Below are 7,552 nucleotides of genomic sequence, written 5' to 3'. Positions count from 1 at the left end.
TTTTTTTTGAAAGAGGGCTTGCCCACCAGTAGTGTGGGGTGTGGGAAGGGCTGAGGGAGAGGGAGAGAATCCCAGGCTGATTGGTACTGAGCTCCGAGCCCTTGGCAGGACTCCGTCTCAGGATCGGGAGCTCATCACTTGGACGGAGAAGGCTAAACCCACTGAGCCACGGCCAAGCGCCCCTGGAGTGTCTTTTTCTTAGTACAGGGAAGGTCTTTTTCATATGGCAGGTTGGTTTCCTGCTTTTGGGGTGACAAGAGGGTCTCAGTATCCTTGCACCGGTTTTTCCTCAATTAGCTTCAATTCAAAGTAATTAATATGCCATTATGGTACATTTCGGGGCATCTTGTCCTGGGGTCAGAACTTTAATAGGACATGGACTTGTGCTGAACTATTCTAAGAAGAGGTAGAGGAAGCACAATCAGCTATGACCTGCGTACCACAGATCCTTTGTTCAGGATGGGGAAGGCAGGAAGCAGGGATAGGGAAGTTATTGTAAAACAGCAGTCGCTCAAAAGAAGGGTTGTGTGGCTTCATTAATGTTCCCATTAGAAACACTGTTTAGGGTTCTATTAGGAACAACACAGTCTGACTACCAGCATGAGGTGACAAGCAGACTCAAGGTACTGTTTCCTAGAACATGACAAGGTTAAGATAAATGAAAAATGCTATGTCCTTAAACCCTTTATCTGAAGTTCTGCACATGGTTGTAAATTCTTTCTCTGGGTCAAATTTTGAAATTCCTTGGGTAAGAGTGGGATGTTCCATTCTCAATGATAAGACTTCACACAGCAAAGTTTCTCCTGAACTGATTAGAGGACAAGATTTCTTAGCACTCTAGGCTTGAGTTCGTTTTGCAAAAGCAATTTTCAACACCTTCCCAGTACTATAACTTACCATCTAACAAAAATATACATCTACTGCAGTCAAAAAAGACCTGCAACTAATAAAAAGGAGCTTTGCCAAGAATATTACTGGAGAGTAGAAGGATATTTGTGTAATGTGTACTTTCCCAATGGTTTTACTTTTTTATGTGTTTCTGACACTAGAAATATAAGTTCTGCCCCTACTGTAGGTACTGACTATGGTTAATCTTCCTTGATTGCCCTATACCATATCCTGTCTTCCTTTTCTCTCAAGTTGATGTTTCTCAACCCATATGCCAGTCTCTCTGTACCAAAATTAAAGTAAGGGGTTACTGCCATTAAAAGAAAAATACCCAGGGTGCCTGGATGGCTCAGTCGGTTAAGCATCTGCCTTTGGCTCAGGTCTTTGGCTCAGGTCATGATCCCAGGGTCATGGGATCGAGCCCCATGTTGGGCTCCGTGCTCAGGGGGAGCCTGCTTCTCCCTCTCCCCCTGCTTGTGCTCTCTCTCTCTCTGTCAAATAAATAATAAAATTGTAAAAAAAAAATACCCAGCACTAATCAGAAAAAATTATTATTTTTGACAAAGGCAGGGACATGTGAGCTATTCATTTGTCCACTCAAAAAATACTTGCCAAGGGGTGCCTGGGTAGCGCAGTCGTTAAGCGTCTGCCTTCGGCTCAGGGCGTGATCCCGGCGTTATGGGATCGAGCCCCACACCAGGCGCCTCCGCTGGAAGGCTGCTTCTTCCTCTTCCACTCCCCCTGCGTGTGTTCCCTATCTGGCTGGCTGTCTCTCTGTCAAATAAATAAATAAAATCTTAAAAAAAAAATGCTTGCCAAGAACATATTATGTGCCAGATACCAACATGAGTAAAACAGACACGCAGTCCTTGCTTGCAATAAAGTAAGTCTTGTGGGGATGCAGAAATCACCCAGCAAATCTGAAAAAGGTCAAGTATTCTCAGTCATGAGACTCTAATTAAGGTTTTCCTTTATATTTGGAGATGGCTTGAGCAAGAAGGGACCTGTGTCTTGTTCTCCAAATGAAGCCCCAAGGAATGGCAGGATTAACAGAAAGTTCCCCTGAACCAAGGATTTGGATGGAGAGTTTGGAAGAAAAGTTTTAATAGGCTGTCATCCAAAGAAGATGACAAGTGCCATAGGAGCACTATAGTAGAGGTGGCTATGTAGGTGACAGGAAAATATGGCTGATGACAACCCTGGTCTACTATAGGGCACCGAGAGAAGCATCAGACAACCCCCCCCCCCGTAATTCTGAGTAGCTGATATACAGCTGAAGTTGGCTGACAGCATGAAGTAGTGTTTTAGTCAACATGGATCATGCAAATGGAGGCCAACAGGCAAACAATGTTTCACAGATGCCAAAGACTAAAAATACACAGAAAGAGATAACTATCATTTTAGTGGATGGCAGAGAAGAGAAACTGACACCAGCACAGATGCCTCCACTGATGTAAATACAAGTAGTCTCTCTAGATTCCATTCTGAATCAAAGGTAGGGAAGGGGGGATACTCAGAAAGGACAGAATATATATATATATTTATATATATATGTATATATATATATTTATATATATATGTATACACACACACATATACATACACACGTATGTGTGTGTATATATATATATATTTAAAGATTTTATTTATTTGAGAAAGAGAGCAAGCATAAGCGTGGGTAGGTGCAGAGGGAGAGAGAGAAGCAGACTACCCACTGAGCAGGGAGCCTGGTGTAGGATTCCATCCCAGCACCCCAGGATCATGACCTGAACCTAGGGCAGAAGCTTAACTGACTGAGCCACCCAGGTGCCCAGGACAGAATTTATATTTGAAATGACTACGAAAACACTAAAACAATTTGATGAACCTAAAAATATTTGACTTAAGTTTCCTGCTCTCATGAGAAGGGGGCTTGAGGGAAAGATTTAAGAAAAAGGTATTAAAAATATAGATTATATAGAGCTATTAAAGAAAAATAAGAATGGCATATTGGAATTTATGGCTTATGAGGTTTCTGTATGCTCCAAAATGTTTTAACAGGGTAAACCGTACTCCAGTTTGTATGTAAGAAAAAAAAAAGAACAGATTGAGGTTGGGTCGGGGTAGGTCAGGGTAAGCTGGATTTTTTTTTAGAAAGAGAATACAGAGAAGGACCCTCTAAGCCCAGGAAATAGCTTGCACAAAGTATGCAACCAGGAAAGGAAAAAAGCATACATATGGAATTCTGAACAACTCCCATGTAGCTAAGAGTAGAATATATTTCAAAAACTAGCAGAAATTGAATCTGGAAAGAGACAGAAATGAAGTGAAATGAAGTACCTTGTAGACTATGCATTGAATTTAGACCTTTATTGTAAGCAATGGGGAGCCTCTTAAACTTCATGAATGTATTAAGAGACTAGCAGATTGTGTTTTAGGAAGGAGGTAGAATGGGTGAAGATTGTATTACAGAAGCAAAGATCCAGATTCAGAAAAACCCCAGGCTCATTTTGTTTTTCCCCTGCCCCAGCCCTAGTATCACATATGTCACTAATGGCTGATGGTGTGTGTGTGTTTAATCAAGAATGGATATTAAGTTTTATCAAATACTCCCTGCATCTTTTATAGTACGGTTTTCTACTTTAGTCTATTGGCGAATCACAGTGATTGATTTTTGAATGTTAGATATACCTTGCATTGCTGAGACAAACCTGACTTGGGCACAGTTTCTTAATTTCTTAATTTCCCTTTTCGGATAGTTCTTTGTTAATGTAAAGAAATGCAACTAATTTTTATATATTGGTATTATATGCTGCAACTTTACTGAATTCATTTATTAGTTCTAACAATTTGTGGAGTTTTTAGGGTTTTCTGCATATAAAATGTGGTCATCTGCAAACAGATAATTTCCTTTTTCCTTTAAAATTTGGATGCCTTTTATTTCTTTTTCTTGCCTAATTGCTCTTGGTAGGACTTCCAGTAGTATGTTTAGAAGTGGCAAGAGTAGGCATCTTTGTCTTGTTTCTGATCTTAGAAAAAAAGCTTTCAGTTTTTCACCATTGAATATGATGTTAACTTTGGGCTTATCACATATGACCTTTATTATGTTCAGGTAAATTCTTTCTATACGTAGTTTGTTGAGAGTTTTTATATGAAAGGTGTAGAATTTTGTCAAATGTTTTCTTCCTATATCTATTGAGGTGATCACAATCTTCATCCTCTGTTTGTTAATGGGGTATATTACATTGATTAATTGACTTATGTTGTGCCATCCTTGAATTTCAGGAATAAATCCCACTTGGTCATGTGGTATGATCCTTTTAATATGTTGTTGAATTTGTTCTGCTAGTATTTTGTTGAGGGTTTTTGCATCTGTGCTCATCAGGGATATTGGCCTGTAGTTTTCTATTGTCTATTTTGATTATTTCTGTTCTAATCTTTATTATTTCCTTCCTTCTGCTGACTATGTGCTTGATGTATTCTTCTTTTTCTAGTTCCTTGAGGTGTAAAGTTAGGTTTTTTATTTGAGAACTTTCTTCTTGTCTAATGTAGTCATTTATGGCTATAAACTTCTTTCTTAGAACTGTTTTTTGTTGCATCCCATTTAGTTTGGTATGTTGTTTTCATTTGTCTCAAGATATTTTCTGATTTCTCTTTTTATTTCTTTTTTGACCTCTTTGTTATTCAGGAGAGTGTTGTTTAACACCCACATATTTATGTATTTTCCTTTTGTTATGATTTCTAGTTCTATTCCATTATGATTAGTAAAGATACTTGATATGTTTTCAACCTTCTTAAATCTGTTAAGACATGTATTGTTACCTAACTCCGTTTTGGGCATTGTAGTTTTCATCCCTAAACAATTGGTTTGAGTTTTTTTTAATATTGTCCGTGTTTCTACTTAACATCTTTAGTCTTTCCTTTAGCTTCTTGAACATATGGAATATAAGTATAATAACTGCTTTAATTTCCTTGTCTAAGTTTATCACTCATGTTACATCTGGTTCTCTTTCAGTTGATTGATTTTTCTCCTTATTGTGGTTCGTATTTTCCTGCTTATTTGCATTCCTGATAATTTTTATTTGACTTTCACATCATGAATTTTACTTTCTTGTGTGCTGCATATTGCTATTTTCTAAAAATGTCCTTGAGAATTGTTCTAGGACATGGCTAAGCTACTTAGAAATAATTTGCTCCCTTTGGGTCCTGCTCTTAAGCTTTCTAAGGTGGGAATATAGCAGGGATTTTTCTAGAGTTAATTTCCCCTACTTGGAAAGCAAGAACCTTATTGTTAGTATTATAAACCTTACCTCATGAATTAGGATTTTTCTGTTCTAGTTGTAGGAACAGGAACTATGTCTCTTACTATGTGTGCCTCAGACAGGGTCCCCTCTAATTCTCTCACGTGGTTCTCAGTCTCAGGTAGTTTCCTTACATGTTTGTGCTGATGGGTACTTAGCTGAATAGTTCAGGGGACCACTCTTCAGATCTTTCAAGTTCTCTATCTGTGATCTTGCTGCTCTGTAGTATCATGGCTTCCTTGGACTCCCAAATCTCTCCCCTCAACACAGAGAGACCATGGGTCTCCATCTGGGTTCCTTTCCCTGTGCTTCATGGTGAGAACTTTCTCTAGGCATTAAACTGGGGTAATCATAGGGCTCACTTTTCATTTCCCATTACTCAGGGATCACTATCCTTTGTTGCCTAATGTACAGTGTCTTGAGAGTTATTGTTTCATATATTTTGTCTGGTTTTTTATTTGTTTAAGCCAGAAAGGCCAATCAGATCTGACTCCATCTCAACTAGATTTAAAGAATGGTTGGATCCTCGAAGTACCATTTAAGGAAATTTTACTACTCCAATTCTGTCTAATGCTGAGAAGTGAGTTGCTGTCGTTAATGGAAAAGTAATACATTTTCTTCTGTCAGTGTTACAACCTATTTGCTTCTATAAAAGTGGCTATTAAACTTTCAGAAACTTCTTCACTAAAAAGTCATTATCGGGGATTACTTATAGCCATGTCAAGTATAAAACTTAATAGAAAAGTATGTTATGTTCATGAAATCATGTTCAAATTCCTCAGCCAAGAAAAATAAAACAATTTTCTTTGGAAGTTTTGTACAATTTGAAACTTAATATCTTTCTTAATGCTTTATATATCATTTTTCTTTTCTGAATTATGTAATATGAAGAAGTTAATACAACTTTCCACTAGCCCGACATAGATGCCCTCAAAACTAGTTTAGTTCAATGTGCTGTATGTATATGATCTTTTTTTATGTGTCCCATTACGTGAAAACATTTGTAAGCCCTTACATGAAAAGTGAGTCTAAATCTTGAATGACCTTTTGCTGTAAGTAGCAACTGTACAGATAGAGATTAGCATGACTGAGCTCATGAGTGTTGGTGGGGGGACCCAGAAAGTTTGTGTGTGCGTGTGTGCATGCATGTGTGTTTTAATTTTAGAGTTTATAATAAAAGCAAAAGTAAGGTCTGATTTGATTCACAAAGGAGAAAATTTTATAGTCATTATTACTGGATATCTTGTGGCATACTGATTGCAGAAATGGCTTCAGTTCTTTATCTTTCGTTATATCTATACCCTTTCTAATGTGATTGTGCTTGGTAGTGGCTTATTTTACATCATTGTTATAGCAATTGATAACTGATACACATCTGTTGTAATGTATTAGAGAAAGAATGTGATCATGGATGGATCCCTTCACACTCAAACATGAGCTTATATTGGAAGTATCTGCTGAGGTGGGTTTCATGACGACCAAGCAAAGATGTTGCCTTACCTTTTGCATCAGGCAGGAGTAAATTTTGGTCAGATTAGGTTCTTGGTTCATGGCTTAGGCCTCCATAGACAAGGTAGACATTGTAGGAGCGCTACAATTTGACAAGCTTTCATTCATAATTTTAGCCACATATTTAAATATATACAATAAGATGGGGCAAAAGCATTCATAGAGGAAAGTGGAAAATGATTATATCATTAATTTCTTAAAGAAAATAAATACACAGTCTAAGAGGGCAACAGGGACATTTATATATATATATATTTTTAAAGATTTTATTTATTTATTCGACAGAGACAGGGACAGCCAGCGGGAGAGGGAACACGAGCAGGGGGAGTGGGAGAGGAAGAAGCAGGCTCACAGCGGAGGAGCCTGATGTGGGGCTCGATCCCAGAACGCCGGGATCACGCCCTGAGCCGAAGGCAGGCGCTTAACCGCTGTGCCACCCAGGCGCCCCGGGACATTTATATTTTTAATGTAAGTGGGCTTTTGAGTCAGTCATTTAGTTGTAATGAGAGACCAGGGAACTTGATTTGAAGCTACATTTCCATAGAGGGCTCAGTGTTTTAAATTAGGATTTAGGTTTATTTGGGGTCATTTGGGGTTTGATACACTTAGAAGAGGAGTTAAAGTCACCATTCATACGACTAAGCTTAACTAGATACTCCCCACAAACACTGAAGTAGAATAAGAGAGCACTCTTACAGTAAGAATAAGAGGGATTGGGCAATTGATTAAATGAGAAATGCTCAGTGGGTCTTCACACTTTTGGAATGACAGCACAATCTCCTGATACAGAGATTTGATGATTTGTTAAGGGTGACACAATAGTCTTTGTGTAATCAAAAGCTAGAATGGATGAGTATTGATTTAAGTATTTCTTT

The sequence above is a fragment of the Ailuropoda melanoleuca genome, chromosome 11 (genome assembly GCF_002007445.2).
Source record: "Ailuropoda melanoleuca isolate Jingjing chromosome 11, ASM200744v2, whole genome shotgun sequence".
Classification (NCBI taxonomy): Eukaryota; Metazoa; Chordata; class Mammalia; order Carnivora; family Ursidae; genus Ailuropoda; species Ailuropoda melanoleuca.
This window is presented reverse-complemented; position numbering follows the sequence as displayed.